The sequence below is a fragment of the Denticeps clupeoides genome, chromosome 1 (genome assembly GCF_900700375.1).
Source record: "Denticeps clupeoides chromosome 1, fDenClu1.1, whole genome shotgun sequence".
Classification (NCBI taxonomy): Eukaryota; Metazoa; Chordata; class Actinopteri; order Clupeiformes; family Denticipitidae; genus Denticeps; species Denticeps clupeoides.
The window spans coordinates 26,066,078-26,084,067 of NC_041707.1; the positions used below are offsets into that span (position 1 = coordinate 26,066,078).

General features: G+C 39.8%; 1 long non-coding RNA gene across 1 annotated transcript; it reads left to right on the forward strand.

Moving 5' to 3' along the window:
* Positions 1-77: 77 nt before the first annotated feature.
* Positions 78-17,880, forward strand: LOC114796401 (uncharacterized). Its single transcript, XR_003750717.1, has 5 exons — positions 78-202; positions 4,587-4,752; positions 16,484-16,541; positions 17,001-17,059; positions 17,183-17,880. It is a non-coding gene; the product is annotated as an uncharacterized LOC114796401 (long non-coding RNA).
* The last annotated feature ends 110 nt before the right edge of the window (positions 17,881-17,990 follow it).

The following is a 17,990-nucleotide window of genomic DNA, read 5'->3' on the forward strand; positions in this document are numbered from 1 at the left end:
TGCTTGGCTCGTGGTGTGGGCTGTGGCTCATGTCATTGCCCAACAAAATTAGGACAGCCTTGACAGTCATAAATCATGTTTGGCAATGGTTGCAGTAGCAATAAACGAAGGTCACCACTGAATCACATTTAGTCTTATATTGTCTTTTTTTCTTACAGGTGCATCAGGTGCAACTATTCTGAGAAAATTCTCCAGAAAACAAGTAAGAGTGTGAATGTGTGTGTGTGTATGTGTGTGTGTGTTTATTATGTAACTTGACTTATTATTTCATAGCCCTGTGTCAGTTTTGCTCTATAATGTATAAAGTGCAATAACTTGTTGTTTATGACAACTTGTTGTTTAGACCCAGCTGACATAGGCTCTCATCAACAAAATTTGTTTCCTGTCCTGTGTTTAGGGTTTGCTAACTGTCACAATTTTTGACATGTTAACAGAAGGTTTGGTATTTTGGTACATTATTAGGTTTTATAGATCTGTATCCTTAGATCAAATTCAAAGAATTGAATGATTAAAGATTTCAAAGACTAAAGCTAAAGTAGTACATTTACAGTTGTTTCCAAAAGTTTTGTGAATGATACAAAAACTGGTTTTCCATTTTTGTAATGGCAACTTGCATATATTCCTGAAAGGATGAATTTCAAAGTCCCTGTTTGCCATGAAGATAAACTCCCCCAAAAAACATTTCCACTGTATTTCAGCCCTGCCAAAAAAAGGAGATCATTTCAGTGAGGTGAGGTGAGAGTGTTGACAAGCACAAGGTTGAAGATCATTTTGTCATGCTGATTGAGTTACAATAGCAGACTGGATGCTTTAAAAGGAGGGTGATGCTTGAAATCATTGTTCTTCCTCTGTTAACCATGGTACCTCCAAAAAACATGTGCAGTCATCATTGTGTTACATAAAAATTGTGTTACAAAAAATTTTAAAGAAAAGGTGAGTGCCATCAGTCCTGTCTTGTGCTAACAGTAAAGCATCCTGAGACCATTCATGTGTGGCGCTGCTTCTCAACCAGCAGAGTGTCCATTGCCATGAAACTCCCCAAACTTTAATCCAATTGAGAACCTGTGGTCAATCAACAAGAGGTGGGTGGACAAACAAAATACCACAAACTCCAGGAACTGATTTAAAGGAATGGCTTGCAATCAGTCACATTTTGGCCCAGAGGTGGATTGACAGTATTCCAATTGCAGAGGTCTTGGTAAAAAAAAAAAAAAAAAAAAAAAAACCTGACAGTATTGACTCTTTGCATAAACTTGATGTGACTGTCCATAAAAACCTTTGAACTGAACAAAAGATTTAAAAACACTGAAACAGCAAACTGCAATACTGAAAATCAGTATTTGTGTCATTCTCAAAACTCTTGTCCACGACTGTACATTTACAGTCATGTATCAGATACCCTTATCCAGAGCACCTTACAATTTGTAGTTATCTGTAGTGTCCCCCTGGAGACATGGTTAAGTGTCTTGCTCAGGGACACACTAGAAGTGTGTGGGGTTTAAACCTGGGTCTTTGTTGGGCAGTGGTGGCCTAGCAGTTAAGGAAGTGGTCCCATAAGGTTGCCAGTTCGAGTCTCGATTTGCCAAGGTGCCACTGAGATGCCACTGAGCAAAAGCACCGTCCCCACACACTGCTCCCTGGGTGCCTGTCATGGTTGCCCACTGCTCACCAAGGGTGATGGGTTAAATGCAGAGGACAAATTTCACTGTTTGCACTGTGTGCTATGCTGCTGTATATCACAAATGACAATCACTTCACTTTCTCACTTATGGTTCACTATGCATTTACCTTCTAATAAGAAAACTTTATTAATCTCGAAGGAAATTGCTTATGCTACAACTGCACAGAGAGACAGGTATACAACAAGTGCACAGAGAGACAGACATACATTTATGAGTGTAAATAGGAAAAAATAATAAATAACTAATAAATAATAATTTACTAAATAATAAATATGCAGTAATGGCTCAAGCAGCATTGCACATTATTTTAGAGTTAAATGTTAAGAGTCAATGAGTACGTTATTGCACAGTAATCTAAACTTACAGTAAATTGTGTATCTTTTGTGTGCATTTTGTTCTCTGTTGTGTTTTGTAGACTAATTATATTTTGGGCCTGTCAGTATGAAAGACCATTTTCTATTGTGCTGGGAACAAGCTTTTGGCTCCCTGTGGGTAGCCATTGAAGGTAGTGACCTGGGAATCAAGGCAAGGCTGAAGGCCTCGCCAAGCCCTACGATCTGACATATGGGACGTGTTGGTGCTGCCAACAGAGGTCGGTAAAACCTGGAAAAATGGGATAAAGTCAAAAAGTACATGTGTTACATTCAAGGCTGCCATTGTAAGACTGTGAAACACACAGAAATAATGCACAATAACCAGATTTGAAAAATTTTTTTGGAATGTGCGCTGACACGATCAAGCACACACACCTTTTATGTCAGGTCATGCGACTTTTCGTTTCACACGGTTTGACGTATGACTTGGCTTGGTGGGATATACGGTTCGTGCTCATATCCCCTAAAAGTTTTTGGAACGCGTTTATTAGTCTAAAATTTGACTTTTTTGGAGTTTGTGTCCAGATGGATTGACACACAAAGAAGTCTTTGATGTTGTCTCGTAGACCGTCATTTTAACATATGGCTTGCCGATTTATGGATTACGCACAAATTTGAAAAAACAAAAAGCAATTTTTTTTTGCACTTGTTGTTGTACCGAAGAACGCCACAAGTGGTACGCTCGGTCCTTCGGCCACTTTTTAGGAACGTCCACTTTAATAGGAACACCTGATCTTATTACACTTAGGTAACATGCTAATGCTTTTTGAATGTTTTTCAATGCTCCAAACTTCACCAAATTTAATGTGACGATCTTTGCCACGCCTTGTTAGCATTTTTGACGTTAGGTTGCTAGCATTAGCATGCTAACATGCTTATTTTTCAATGTTACAAACGTCACCAAATTTAACATGACACTTATTAGCATTTTTTTTGTTAGCATGCTAGCATTAGCATTCACATGACCGCATGTTCCATCGGCTACTTTAATAATACCACCTGCTCTTACAGCTGACACCAGCTCAAGAGACCACACCTGCTCGGACAAGCCCATCAAAATTCCCTCTGGAATTTTGCTTTCTAGTTTTCATATTATTACTTAGTACATTAATTAATTTGTTCAGAATTTATCAGGAGTGTGACCGTTGGCTGCAGTTTTGGGATTAACAGGACAGGGAGAGGAAAAGCTTGGCTTTTTTGTAGGGTTGCGTTTAGCGCATAGCTGAGCCACAGCGCGAGCCCGAGAGAGAGCATGGGTGCACTTTGCGACGTGAAACCAGCTGCATTATTTTCATACAATAAGGAGAGAGCAGGACTTGGAAAGAATAGAAGCAGCACCAACCTGAGTGTACTGGTAGACAAAAGCAACAGGTTGTGATGGGGTCATATGACTGCGTGGGTCGTTATCAACACACAGTGGCTAATGGGATTGTTGTGATTGTCAGCCCTATTGTCAGCTTAGCCTGCAGACTGCCCCTCTCACCCTACAGGATCTGGTCTTTTGATGGTATAGGCCCAATGCTCTTCTCCAAAGATAAGGAGTTTAACTAGTGTGTAATTGTTACATGGAATCCTGCAATCTAACATGTTTTCATTTGAAAGTGAATTGAAAGTCAAATGATTGTCATTGTAATTGACAGCAAGCACAGCACACAATGCACACAATGGAATGTGTTCTCTGCATCAAACCAATCACCCTTAGTAAACTTTGGCAAGTCGTGAAAGGCACCTGGGGAGCAGAAAATGGATGGTACCTTGCTCAAGAATACTTTCAGTTACAAGTCCGCTTCCTTAACTGCTAGGTCACCACTGCCCTTTAAAATTACATCTTATGAGTTGTTGATTGGTGAAATGACATAAACATTTATATAAATTGAGTTGATTTAAGATTTGGAGCAGATTTAGAGCAGTCTCTTAAATAACAGGAATTGGTTATCCACAAACTTGAATCAACACACACAAATGATTTTCCTTGATGTCTTACATAAAATATTTTACAAGCTGTTTAAAAAGAAAATAATGTAGATTATAGATTATAAGTAACACAGCATGAAAATTAATGATTAATAATTATATATATATATATATATATATACATACATACATACATACATACATACACACACACACACACACACACACATATATATATATATATATATGTGTGTGTGTGTGTGTGTGTGTGTGTGTGTGTGTATGTATGTATGTATGTATGTATGTATATATATATATTTAAAATATACTAATTGATCTTGTAAATTCAGTTGAAGAAAAGTATTTTTCTTCTCAAAGAGGTAGATTTATTACCATACTTTCATGTTGTTCTAAATTTTCTGTAAAAAGGTTTGGGACCTGTTATAGGTTTAAGTGAAAGTGAAGTGATTGTCATTCTGAAACACTGCGTTGTATCCTCTGCTTTTGCTGAGCAGTGGGCAGCAATGACAGGCGTTCAGGTAGCAGAACTAACATGACAATCCGGACCCGGAGTGGTCCCTGCTGGACCGGATCATGACATTACCCTCCCTTCTAGGCACGACTTCCGGCGTGCTACCCAAAACAGTCCATGAAAGGAGGGGGGAGTCCATAAGGGCGAGTGGCAGCTGCCCTTCACTGACGGCTTCAGGCCCAGACCAAAGCATGGCCCAGCCTTGGGGGACCGGCATCTTGTCCACCGTCTGCAGGTGCACACCGCTCTGGTCAGTCTTTGTCTGTTCATGCCCGTTCTGACAGAACCCTGATGCCGCCCAGGAGGCACTGTGCCGCTTTCCCACCCACCCTTTCCCCGGTGGCCGGTGGCACCGTGGTGCAGATTTAGTGGTCGTACACTGAGGATATTGTAGAACTCTCCAGCCATTTAGTGCTAGTGAAATCGGTTTCTTGAGAGCTAAGAGACAATTCAGCAATTACAAGACCACTAACGAGCACTGCTAATCAGAACAGTAATTACTGTTCACAGTAGTTTTAAGTGCACCAGCATGATTTTAGGATGAGGGGAAATTACCAACCACCACCAAACCAAAAAAAAAAAACAAGGTCAACGACAAGAGTACTAAGTGAAGTGCTTATGGCACTGAGAATAGCTTTTCCAAAACATTCTAGGGGATCAAGTGCCTGAGCTCCATCTTACTCTTCCAATTCTTTGGGGGGACTCAGGCAGCTTAGAGGGGTCAACGCAGGTCAACTGCTTTGTGCCGCTTCTGTGGTGTTGCTGTCTGCTCTGATGACTCCATCATTTCCTGTCCACTGTATTATGAATGGACTGCTATGAAATGCACCTGTCTCCTGTCAATCTTCTCAGACACCTGTGTGACCCTCATTAGGGGATGTTTCCATATGACAGGGCATGAAACCTTTCTGTGCATGAGAAAGAAAAGGATGGTGTGAGAGAGGCAGACTGTGTGTTTCTGTGCAAACATTGTCAGATTAGTTTTGCCATTGTCTCAGACTTCCCGTCACCTCCCAAGACCCCATTGCCATGGTAACTGTGATGTGGGTCATATGGCCACAGGGCTGGGGCCATCTATTATACAGCCTGCACAGCTGCTTCCTAGTGTCACTCCAGATGTCCCTATCAGACAATAGTTGAGCCATGATGAACTCAGGTCATAGCAGTAATGTCCCACATAAAAACAGCTGCCAGGGTGGCTCTGGCTTTAACTGGGTACAACTATGGATCAAGATTACATTAACTAGCTTAGACTTTTTAATTTTCATGCTACTCTAATTTTCCAAGGTAGTATGTGTACCCTGCCGAATTGTGTCAAAATACAGTCTAGTGTTAACTTCTGGGTGACTACTGACATATCACCATACAGTTTCATAAGCACATTAAAATAAAATACAGATAAATAATACAGAAATCCTAAACAATATTGATACCTGCCATATAATTTCTGGCCAGTTTCAACATTAAATGAGTCATTTGCAGATATTATTTATCACTGTTTATTAGTTATTAAAGTACTATTTAATCAGAAATATTTGTATTATTAACATGGTTTTACATTCTTTAATGCTTTTTTGTAATCATTAGGCTTGATGTTTTTTTACAGAATTATTTTTGCCAGGTGGGTGTAGCCAAGTGGGTACATTGGGGGTACACGACAACCAAAAAGTCACAGGTTCCATCCCACTTAATACCTTGTCCTTAAGCAAGACACTTAACTTTGAGTTACTCCAGGGGACTGTCCCTGTAACTACTGATTTTAAGTCGCTCTAAATAGGCTGGTCCTAATGCAGACTTGATGCTATTATGGTGAATCTGGAACGTTCACAGTTCACTTTTTTTTACATTCTGTTATGTTACAGCCCTTTTCCAAAATGGATTAAATGCATTTTTTTGCCTCAGAATTCAACACACAATTAAAAAAAAAGTTTACTGGCAAAAAAAACAAAAAACTGTGTGCTTAAGGTCCTGTTGAAAGATGAACAGTCACTCCCAGTTTAAGAGTGCTCTTGGGGAGGTTTTCAGCTCAGTATTGAGCTTCATGGCAAAGACATAGCATGGTCAACATCTTTTCTCATCTTTGCCTGTACCCAATGCTCATGGTGAGACTCCCTGGGCTACACACTAGAGGTCACACCTCAGGACCTTGCCAAACTGAAAAAAAGCACTGTGCTTTGTCCTTCCAGTAGAGACATATTGTAGTCAAGAGCTGAATTCACACTAGCCAAAATGCAAGCAATGCATCATTAAAACTAAATTTAAAGCCTAAATTTCCCACAGTAATGGGAAGCAATAAATCTTATAACAATGATGTCATGAAAGCATTACACACGAAAACTCTTACACAGATTATTTATCTTAATGCCAATACCTCATCTTAATCGTAATGTTTTGCCGACATAGTAGAGTGCATGGTGTGTGCTGCCTGTTCTCACTCTTTTTTTGTTTATTCATTTTTTCTTGCATATTACTTCTTTTTTTGTCCTCTATTTCGGACCACTGCTGATTTATCTGCCCATTTTTTGCGTGTGGGGAATATTTATGAAAATTCAGGCCAAGGTCAACACAAGGTTGTACAGTGAGTATTGTCAGCATTTGCCTCTCATTTTATGGAACCTGAATTCTGTTTTAAAAGGTTTGGTTTAAGTATTTCATGCAATTTTATTTATGTAACTATAAATATACAGTTGTATTAAATTTATAGCCTGATATTCATTGCACTATATTAGACACAACCTTGATGAGCATTTAGCAATGATACTTCCTGTACCTATATAGACATACTTTTCAGTTTGTTAACTGAAATAATGAGGTATAGTTCAAAAAGACATTAAGTGGTGTGGTGGTGAAGGTGGTGCTCAGTAATGGTGTTAACTACGTCTACTTTTTAAGCCCACGACACAGAGCATTTGGTCAAAAATAAATAAATAAACATTTCAGTCAGATATTTTTTTCTTTAATCCATATATCTTGATGAAATTCTGCCAATATAGTCACACATTTTGGGACCACATCTGATAACAATCCAAACATGTAGATAGACTCTTTAAATATGGTTGGCATTTATTTAAATATTACATTAGGAATGCCTCTAGGGAACCTGTTTAAGGTAGATTATGCAAAGAGTTTTTTTTGTCATTAATGACATTAATTAAAGTCCTTAACCTTTGTTATGCACTTAAACATGGATCCATTAAGGGCTAATTGCAGGTGCAAATCCCAAAATGCTAAGGTGCCACTGAGATACCACTGAGCAAACTGTCAGACTGCTCCCTGTACGTTTTTCATGACTGCCCACTGCTTACCAAGGGTGGTGGGTTAAATGCACCATGTGCTGTGCTGCAGTGTTTCACAATGACAATCACTTCACTTTCAAGTGAGAATCATTAGTCAGTATAAAAATATACACCAACAGGAAAAAACTGAATATTATTCAGAGCTTTAAAGTGTACAAGAATTACCTGCTTCTCGGGAGCCTGGGTTGAGATGGTAAGCTTCTTTTGAAAAGAGCCTCCTCACCACTCAATGTCATGCTGGTGGATCTGCTGAAGGCAGTTACAGAGGGCAGGCACCTTCTAATCCTTATCAGTTGTTATGAAAGCCACTCTGCACAACACACAAGAGAAGACAAACACATGTGAATTCATGAACAGTTACTTGAACATAAAGTGTGTATGAAAAGTGTTAACACCCCTGTTAAAATGTAATGTTTTTGTAATTTTCATTTCAATCATTTCAAAACACCTTCCATATTTAATGTGAAAATATAAAAAAACATCTTAAAAGTCATAAAATCTTAAAAGGGAAAAATTTACTGGTTGCTTAAGTGTGCACTCCCTTAAGATAATGCTTTGTTGAAGCACATTTTGATTTAATCACAGCGTTCAGTCTTCATTGATACATACCTGTCATCAATTAAAGATACTGTGATTCATTTAAAATTATTTTTGACATTTATCTGCCAACTACAGCAAAAGCCATGATTCACACAGTGCTTACAAAGAAATCTCATTGTTAAAAGGTTAAAAGAAGACTAACAAAATAAATACACAGCATTTGACACATCACAGAACACAGAACAGTCTGTAGTGGTTTAGAGCAATGTTTACCAACTTTTTTTCTCTGAAGCCCACCCTGCCCAACCCCAATTCATTCTCGCATACAGACATTAAAATAATAAAATTATTAATTACAAACTTTAATTTGCAAAAAAATTAAAAATCATCTGTCATAGTTTTTGTTCTTATTATCTGTATTTTACTCTGCGGGCTATATAGAGTCTATATTATTAGGGGTAGTGGTGACCTAGTGGGTAAGGAAGCGGACCCGTAATCCCGATTGCCAGTTTGAATTTTGATTCACCAAGGTGCCATTTAGCAAAGCACTGTCGCCACACGCTGCTCCCTGGGCACCTTTCATGGCTGCCCACTGCTCACTAAGGGTGATGGATTAAAAGCAGAGGACATATTTCGTTGTGTCACTGTGTACTGTACAGTGTTTCACAATGACAATCACTTCAATTGTCCCTAAAAAGTTAAGCCTGACTCGACCCAAGCTCAACATTAATAGGGAAAGGAAATGTGTGGGTTTAAAATATAATCATTTCACCTTGCCAGCATCCATTTTAACATCTCTTACATGATAAAAGGCATCAATTGACGATGGTGGCCGAGAATTCCTAATCAAACTAACATTTCGTAAAAAAAAAAAAAAAAAATTAATATAACAAATCTACAACCCGACCCAGGCCAAGATTTCATTAAGTGTTTGATTATGTTATTTCGTCTTATTGTTTATACATTTAATATTTACAAATATAATTTTGATAACCTCAGCACAGAAACAATTCTGTGTCTTCCCTGCTATCTCTGCAACCCCCATCTGCCAGTGGATGGGGGAGGTTGTAAATGGACTAAATAATAATAGAGATATACCTGAGCAAGGTACTGTGCCCACACACTGCTCTCCAGGTGCTTATCTTTGCTGCCCACTGCTCACAAAAGGGTGATGGGTTAAATGCACACTTCATTGTGCTGTCCTTTGCATATCACTTTCACTTCCCTTTCAACAAGTGGAGAAAAATGGGACAAGCACTGCATAATGAATATGTTTGACATTGGTACAGATATATACACATGCACTATAACTTACAATACATATGTGTGCACCTCACCTACACTTGCCGTATGTAGGCATTTACTACACCTAGCCTAAAAGAAATCACAACATTAATTTTGGCAGTCAAGTAACCTCAACTGGATGCCAAAATGCCACATAAAAACAACAGTCATAATGATCTGTCAACATCCCGATGGCAGAAGCCATGGCCTCATCTTGAAGGGAAAGATGGTTGTAAATTTACAGGTGCCGACTGGGAGTGGCATGCAGCACATCAGCTTGGCTCACAGACTGCACAATCATGGCTTGGCTCTCAGACTGCTTTTGAGTGCTGTAAACACAATTCAATGAGAAATACCTGCTTTTGAGTACAAAAGGGGTTTATATTTATGTAGACAAAATGTAACAAAGATATACAAAATCAACATTTGTTTCTTATATAGCCCATAATCACATACGGTATGTCTCAATGGGCTTTAACAGGCCCTACAGTTGACCCTTTGGCACACAAGGCAGAACTCCACAAAAAAAAAAAAATAGGAGAGACAGAAAAAAAGGAAGAAACCTTGGGAAGAATTGATTCAGAGAGAGGCCCCCTTCCAGGGTAGAGTGAGCCTGCAATAGGTGTAATTGCAGGGTTGGTAATGATTTGTTTAAGAAAAAAATTGTCCAACAGGTAAAGTGGTAGGAAAGAGCATGTTTGGATATTGGTCCATTTGAAGATCCCTGAAGCTTTAGCTGTTATGGCATGGGTGGCTGTGGTGACCCTATGGTACACTTCATGCTGGGTCATTTCATCAGCAGCTCACTTCCAGGAACCAGGATCCCTCTGGTGGTCTCATCAATATATATATTTCATTTTGTGGCACAGAACGTATGTGTTTTGTTTAGAAAAAACACTTGAAACCCCATAAACAAAGACTTAAGTGCGCTGGTAGAGCCGTCAACAGCTACTACTAATTAGGGTTAGTAGTAGCAACCCTAGGGCTGTGATCGATGCTTGTTTCTTTCCTTGCGTTTTTAGTACTTAGTACTTAGTACTTTTAGTACTTAGTTCACTAGTACTTAGTACTAGTGAAAATTTTATTTTTAAATAACAACATGTTTTTTGTTCACAGGCCTCTGTTTTCTACTGTGGCTTTACTTTTTGGATGAGGTTCCATTCACAGCATGAATTTGCCTCCATTTTTCTCTAGCCATAACATAAGTAGCCTAGTGATAAGTGCAAATGCTAATCAAATACATATTAAGTGGTAAAGAGACACTGAAAGCAAGACAGACCTTTTTCTCTCTTCCTTCTCCTTTTTAACTGTTCTGTTACTACCACATCTCCTGTCAAATTCCTTTTTTTTTGCCTATTTTTGCCACCATTGTCTGATCACTCTGTCCCCTCTGGCTGTGTTGGTACTCTCAGGCAAGTATTGTGCAAGGTCAAACATGCTGGTGAGACATCAAGGGCATCTTTAATGGATGGCATGCTGTAAATGGGCCAAATATAATAGGTTATGCAGAGAGACACGTAGGCCAAATCACAGATCTGTTTTTAACATTAATTTTTTGGTCACTTCCGTTGAGACTAAACTCCTGTGCAGTCAACTTTAATGTACATATCATAATGGCAGAAGGTAATTAGCTGGGTTTACAGATATGAGTTTTGTTTTTCTTTTTGAACTTATGAGAAATGTGCTCTGGTTGAATATTATGATCTCCAGAAATAAGCATTCAGGGAGCAGACCTCAAAGTCATCTTGTCCCAGATACCCTCAGCTGACATATCTTCACCCCCCTGTTATACTTAGCCTCATGAAGTTCTGGCAGGCAGTGAATGGCTGAATTGAAAAAAATTATAAATTATGTTTTTTAATCATCTCCCATTACTTTCAAATGTACATTTGCAATAGAAATGACATACAGAAAAGTTGTATACAAAATATGGTATTGTTATAATTTATTAGCAATAAAATGCTATGTATTTATTTTTTCAAAATAAATTTTGAACTAATCACTGCCTTTTTGTTCTTTAAGACTATGGAGACAATCAAGTAAATCTGTCTCTTATTTGCTTTTTGGTTAGACCTTTCTGTTTATTTAATTAAATATTCTGTATGATAATCCTTTTAAGAAATTGAGGAAGCAGATTAAAAAAATAAAGTATTTGGAATAACTACCTTCAGAGTGAGTGAAAAGGTATTATACATGTAAAATTATTCAAATGTACATAATCACTCAGCATGTGAGCCTTTAAAGCATGCTGTGAACATCCACATTCTGGATGAAAGGTAGCTCAAATGCTTCATCAGGGGTGGCCAACTCCTGAAGAGCCTTGGAATCCGGGGCTCAGCATGGCAGTGGTTTGCTTCCTACCTTGATAAGCAATCTTAGGAAAGGATCCACCTCTGCCTCACGTAGACTCTCCACTGGCATCCCTCAAGGCTCAGTACTCAGTCCTTTCCTTTTCTGCCTCTACACAAGATCACTTGATGAGGTCCTTTCCTCACATGGGTTATCCTACCACTGCTATGCCGACGACACACAACTAATCTTCCAAAATCTCTGTATGTCTAACTGACATCTCATCTTGGATGGCAGCCCATCATCCCAAACTCAATCTCACCAAAACTGAACTAATATACATTCCACCTTCCTTTATCACATCATGATCTTGCTATTTACCTGGACAACTCACAGCTCCCTCCTTCTAAAAGAGCCCCCAACCTTGGTGTAGTAATAGACAACCAACTATTATCGACTCACATCAGCATGGTCTACCTCTATGTACCATCTGACCTCTAATACAAAATGCAGCAGCACGACTGATCTTCAACCTTCCCAAATTCTCCCACAGCACCCCACTACTACATACTCTTCTTCTGGCTCACAGTAGCTGCATGCATCAGATTCAAAATACTGATGCTGGCCTACAAAGCCAAACATTGAGTAGCACAATCTTAACTCACAGCTCTTATTAAACCTGCGTGCAGCTACTTATTATACCTGCACTGCACCTCTAATTCTCAGAGCCTCCAGTACTGCTCACCTGGTCCCTCCATCTCTGAAGGTAAAAGGAAGACACTCATCTAGACTCTTCTCTCTTTTGGCCCCTCAGTGGTGGAATGAACTTCCGCTTGAGGTTAGAACAGCACAGTCACTGAGTATTTTTAATTGGCAGCTCAAGACCTTCCTCTTTAGAGAATATTTAGATTAACTTGTAACCTTCTGACTTATGAATAGAAACTCCAACAGAGTGAATAAAAAGAATGTATTCATAGTTGAGGGGTCCTAGTGAACCAGAATTGATCACTTCATCGAAGGTAACATGATAGCACGCTGTAAGTCGCTCTGGATAAGGGTGCCCAATGCCTAAAATGAAAATGTAAATGTAACTACACATCTGCCAATAGCAAGAAAAATAGCCCCTCAGACACTCTGCCACCACACCAACACCGCCCACAGCACGAGACTCTAAATGAATACTAATCAAAGAAATATGCAGTGGCATGGTCTGCTAAAGACAACTTTAGATCTTTGCATGTTTCCACCGAATTCAAACCTTTAAAGTTCTTTCCCTATGAGCCAGGAAGCTCAACAGAGGTCTGCCAGTGCATTTACATTTACATTTACAGCATATATCAGATGCCCTTATCCAGAGCGACTTACAATCAGTAGTTACAGGGACAGTCTCCCTGGAGCAACTTAGGGTTAAGTGTCTTGCTCAGGGACACAATGGTAGTAAGTGGGATTTGAACCTGGGTCTCCTGGTTCACAGGCGAGTGTCTTACCCACTAGGCTACTACCACCCTACTACCACCCAGTGCCATGTGTACCATGTATGTGCTGGTATTGGCTGCTGTATTGCCACTTACCCTCATACCCCCACATAATGTGTGCTCAGTCAATTGGTGAGGAGGCTGTGGTTATGATGTAGACAGGCCACACTGATCAGGAAGAGCAGGAATATCACTGATATATCATAATGTTGGCAAAACATAACTCATTAATCAAAAAGAGTATTTTTTCTCAAAATAATTCTCCAACAATGAATGAAAAATATGCAGGTTTTACAGACAGGGGAAGGACTTGTCATCTCTAGAATTCTAGAAAGATTTTTATTATGTTTCCAAAAACAGATTATTGTCATTGAACTGATGTGGCAGTACAGTGGATTTATCTGCAGCTGCCATTCTGGAAAAGTTGCACATCTGAAAAGATTGGTTACTCATAGGTTACTCCAAATATATGACTACAATGGAAGTCAGAAACTTTGCAGTAACAAAATTCTCCCCCAAGTGGAACAAGTAGTTGACTTCCTGCTCTGAACTAACTCTGAACTTCCTGCTCTGCATAACAAGCGCTAGCGAAACTGGCACTGGGAGAGTCTATCCGTTTCCATCAAGGAACTGAGAGCTATTTAAGCAATAATGCATGAGGGTGAGTGCCTTTGGCCTTGTATTAATGCAGTACAGAGGCACCAGTATTTGAAGGAACACTACAACCTTTATTATGTTAAACCCTTATTCCAAAATTGATTAAATTCATATTTACTTGAGGATTAGGCAATTAAAAAAAAAGGAAAAGCACATGTACATAAATATTCACTACCTTTGCCATGAAGCACAAAAATGTGCCTCCTGTTTGGAAAGACACACACATATACTGTCCCACAGTTGACAGTTCATGTCAGTTGACAGTTCATTTCTGCTGCTTTAAAGGTCCCAGTGGCCTCAATCATCCAACAGTTCAAAACCAACAGGACTCTTCCTAGAGCTGGCTGGCCACCTAAACTGAGCTATCTGGGGGGAAAAGGCCTGTATGGTGGAGTAGCCACTCTGTGGTGGAGAAACCACTCCATAGTAAAAGGCACATGGCAGCCCACCTGGAGTTTGACAAAAGACACGTGGAGGACTCTCAGATCATGGGAAACAAACTTCTCTGGTCTTATGAGACAAAGATTTTGTCTTATTTTGTTGCAGGAAGGAAACCAGGCATCGCTCAACACCAGGCTAATACCATCCTTACAGTGAAGCAGGATGGTGGCAGCATCACGCTGTTGGGAAGTTTTTCCACTGCAGGAATTGGGAGACTAGTCAGGATAGAGGGAAAGATGACTGCAGCAATGTACAAAGACATCCTGGATAAAAACCTGCTCCGGAACGCTCTTGAACTCAGAATGGGAACACAGTTCATCTTTCAACAGGAGTATGACCCTAAGCACACAGCCCAGATATCAAAGGCATGGCTTCAGGACAATGGCCTTGAGTGGCCAAGCCAGAGCTCAGACTTGAATCCAATTGAATGGGAGAAATTCTAAAATGGCTGTACACCAATGCTTCCTGTCCAACCTGATGACACTTGAGAGGTGCTTCAAAGATTAATGGGTGAAACTGTGCCAAGCTTGCACCATCATATTCAAAAAGACTTGAGGCTTTCATTGATGACAAAGGTGCACAGACTGCTGTGAATACTTATGTGTCACGGCCAATACACCTCCAGCCCTCCAGAGAGTGCCAGACAAGCCGGAGAGACGGCAACCTGGAAACGGAAGTGAGAGCGGGCAGCACCAAGTATAAAAGCTAGATGACACTGATGAGACACTGCCCGCTCTTTGACGAAAATACTTCCATAGACGCCAGCCTTATTTTCCCACGCCCGACTGATTGATATCCATGACCACGACCTTTGCCTGTCCCCGACCTAGAACTTTGCCTGCCCCTCTTGTGACGACGATCTCTAATCGGATTCTCCAGTGTGACCACGACCTTCATCCGCCATTGACCTTGAGTTTTTGCCTGCCCCCTTTTGCTAATACGATCTTCCCCGTTACCCCCCATGGAGCCAGAGTTCCCTCCCCGCCGCGCTGCGCCGCTTCCATGGCCACACTCCCATTCCAGCTCACCTCCGGCCACCTTCTCACTGGCCAAGCACCTCCGGTCCTCCTCTCCCAGTACAACGACTACTCCACCCGCTCCAAGCATGCCTGCGAATGCGTCCCCGAACACGGCCAGTGACATTATGATTTCAAATTTTTTGGGGTGTAGAATTCTGAGGGAAATAATGCATTTAATCCATTTTGGATGGGCCAATTACAGCTCTGAAAATTAAGAAAAATCTGAGGCTACTTAGGGTCAGGCTAATGTGAAAACATTGTCAATTTGTACTACAGCAAGTTCATCTCATGCAGAACAGATTGGACAAATAGTTTGAATAGGGTGCAAACACCATCTGTGTTATGTGGTGGCTATAAAGACTGTACAATGTGATTGACTAACTCTCATTCACATTCTGTCACGACTACGGACTTACGGGGGGGGTTATTACTACACAAACAATAAATACAAATAAACAGCGGCGCGATGGCCGAAAACAATTTAACTACAATACAGAAAAACTAAAACTAACCCGTAGGCGTGTGGCGATTGCCAGAACTCAAATTACAAACACTGTTACCAACTGAAGTTCACGAAAATGCCGGAGACCTGGAAGGGGCGGAAACATCCGGCATTTAAGCACTGTCAGGATTGGCCACCGGTGTTGAGCACAGCTGCAGTCAATCCTGACACATTCAGTTGACATTTCATTGTTTAGTTTAGCATTCTCAAAAATATTAGTGTTTAAATTATAGTGTTCTTCTTGTTATGGTACATCTTAAAAGTCAGTTTAACAAAAGATAATTACAATGAAAAAGCCTCATGAAAAGATACTTTTTGCAGGTTTTCTTTGCTTGGTTCAATTACCAAGTCTTAAAACAGAGTATTCTCAGAGTATTATATAATGCATCTAACTTCATCATTATATAAACCAAATGCATACAAATGTGTCTTTTTGGAGTTTGAATTTTCATTATAATTTGTCTCTGTATCCTGGCAGCTGTGTGAAGCTGATAGTCTGTGTATCAACATCACCTTATCCCAGTACAAACTGACAGGTAAGAACTGAAAATTACAAGATGTTGTACCCTGATTTTTTTACTGTATTTAACAATAATGAAGGTGCCAATCAAAATTGTACCATTGATAAGAATACAGCGTTTTACAAGACTGTATCTTTCTATTGAGACTTTTATTGTCTGCTCTTGCTGTAGATAACAAATGTCCTAGACCAACATATAATCTCTTCAGGCTAGTGCACTGTCCACAGTACACTTATGAGCTAAATATTGTGTTAATGTTTGTTAAAATGTTTAATTTCAAAATAAAAAAAATCACTTAAGGCACTAGGCTAGACATATGCTAAAGATGCAAACTGCTATCATGTATGATAAATTTACTGTACTTGTTGGGTTACATTGAATTTTTTGCTTCTGGAACAAGATTCTAGAGCAGTATGGCCAGTGTGCAGGCTAATTACATGCCCTATTGTATTACTTCTTCCATGTGTTTTCCAGATCTCTGTATTTTTATAGATTGGAGCTAAGTATAGCCGTAATGACCCAAACAGCTCTTGGTAGGTGAAGTTTGAAACACAATTGTGATTTCAATGTGAAAACAAATTGATCATTTACACAACCTGGCTAAAATGTGATCCATCTTCCCAATTGCTGTCTTTGTTGCCCTGATGTCAATCCAGATGCTGCTGTGGGCCCGGAGAAAGCACCAGATATATATCCAGTGCAGGAGAACAGATGTGGTCTTCAGCCAAGCAGTGGTTATTTCGTTCCAGCTGTGATTGGAGTGAGCTGCTAAGGACAGTTTGCAGTTCTGATTGACGTGAGCTTCATGGTCGACCCCTGACAGTGCAGAGGAAATGGGCAGGCAGGGGGCCAAGACAATGAGAACAGACTGCAGATTAAGAGAGGAAGGAGGTGGAGGAAGGAGAGTTTAGACAGACAGCAGTAACTGTGAAAACTCCTCCTTTTCACTGGGATTTTTTATTTTTTTTTTAGTTGTGATGGATAATAGCATTGTGCCAAATTTTTAGGCTCCAATACAAACCAGCAAAAATAAAATCTCTCATGTTTAAGAGACATAAAACTTTTTTGTCAGACATTGATAAAGGATTGATTTACCTAAACCGTTCATTGTAGTTTTCTATTTGTACACGTTTGCTCAGTTTTGCTCAAATCAAGTGAAATATATAGTTGCTTTCAGTTTTTAAGAATTGTGTGAATTTTCCACGTAGAGACAGACTGTTCCTTTCATGCCACTTCACCTTTTACCATCCATATGACCCACACGTGTGTGTATTTGGTCCGATCCGGACTGGAGTTTCACTGTTGTCATGTGAAATATTCCCTAATCGTTTTCACCTATGTAAATTATATAAAGCTGCCCTGTTAGTTTCTGTTCACTGTCAGGTCTTTAAAGTTATGTTCCATGTTTACCAGTGTCTCAGATGTCTCCCCTGTCTTGTGCTTCACTCATTAAACCCTGGTTTC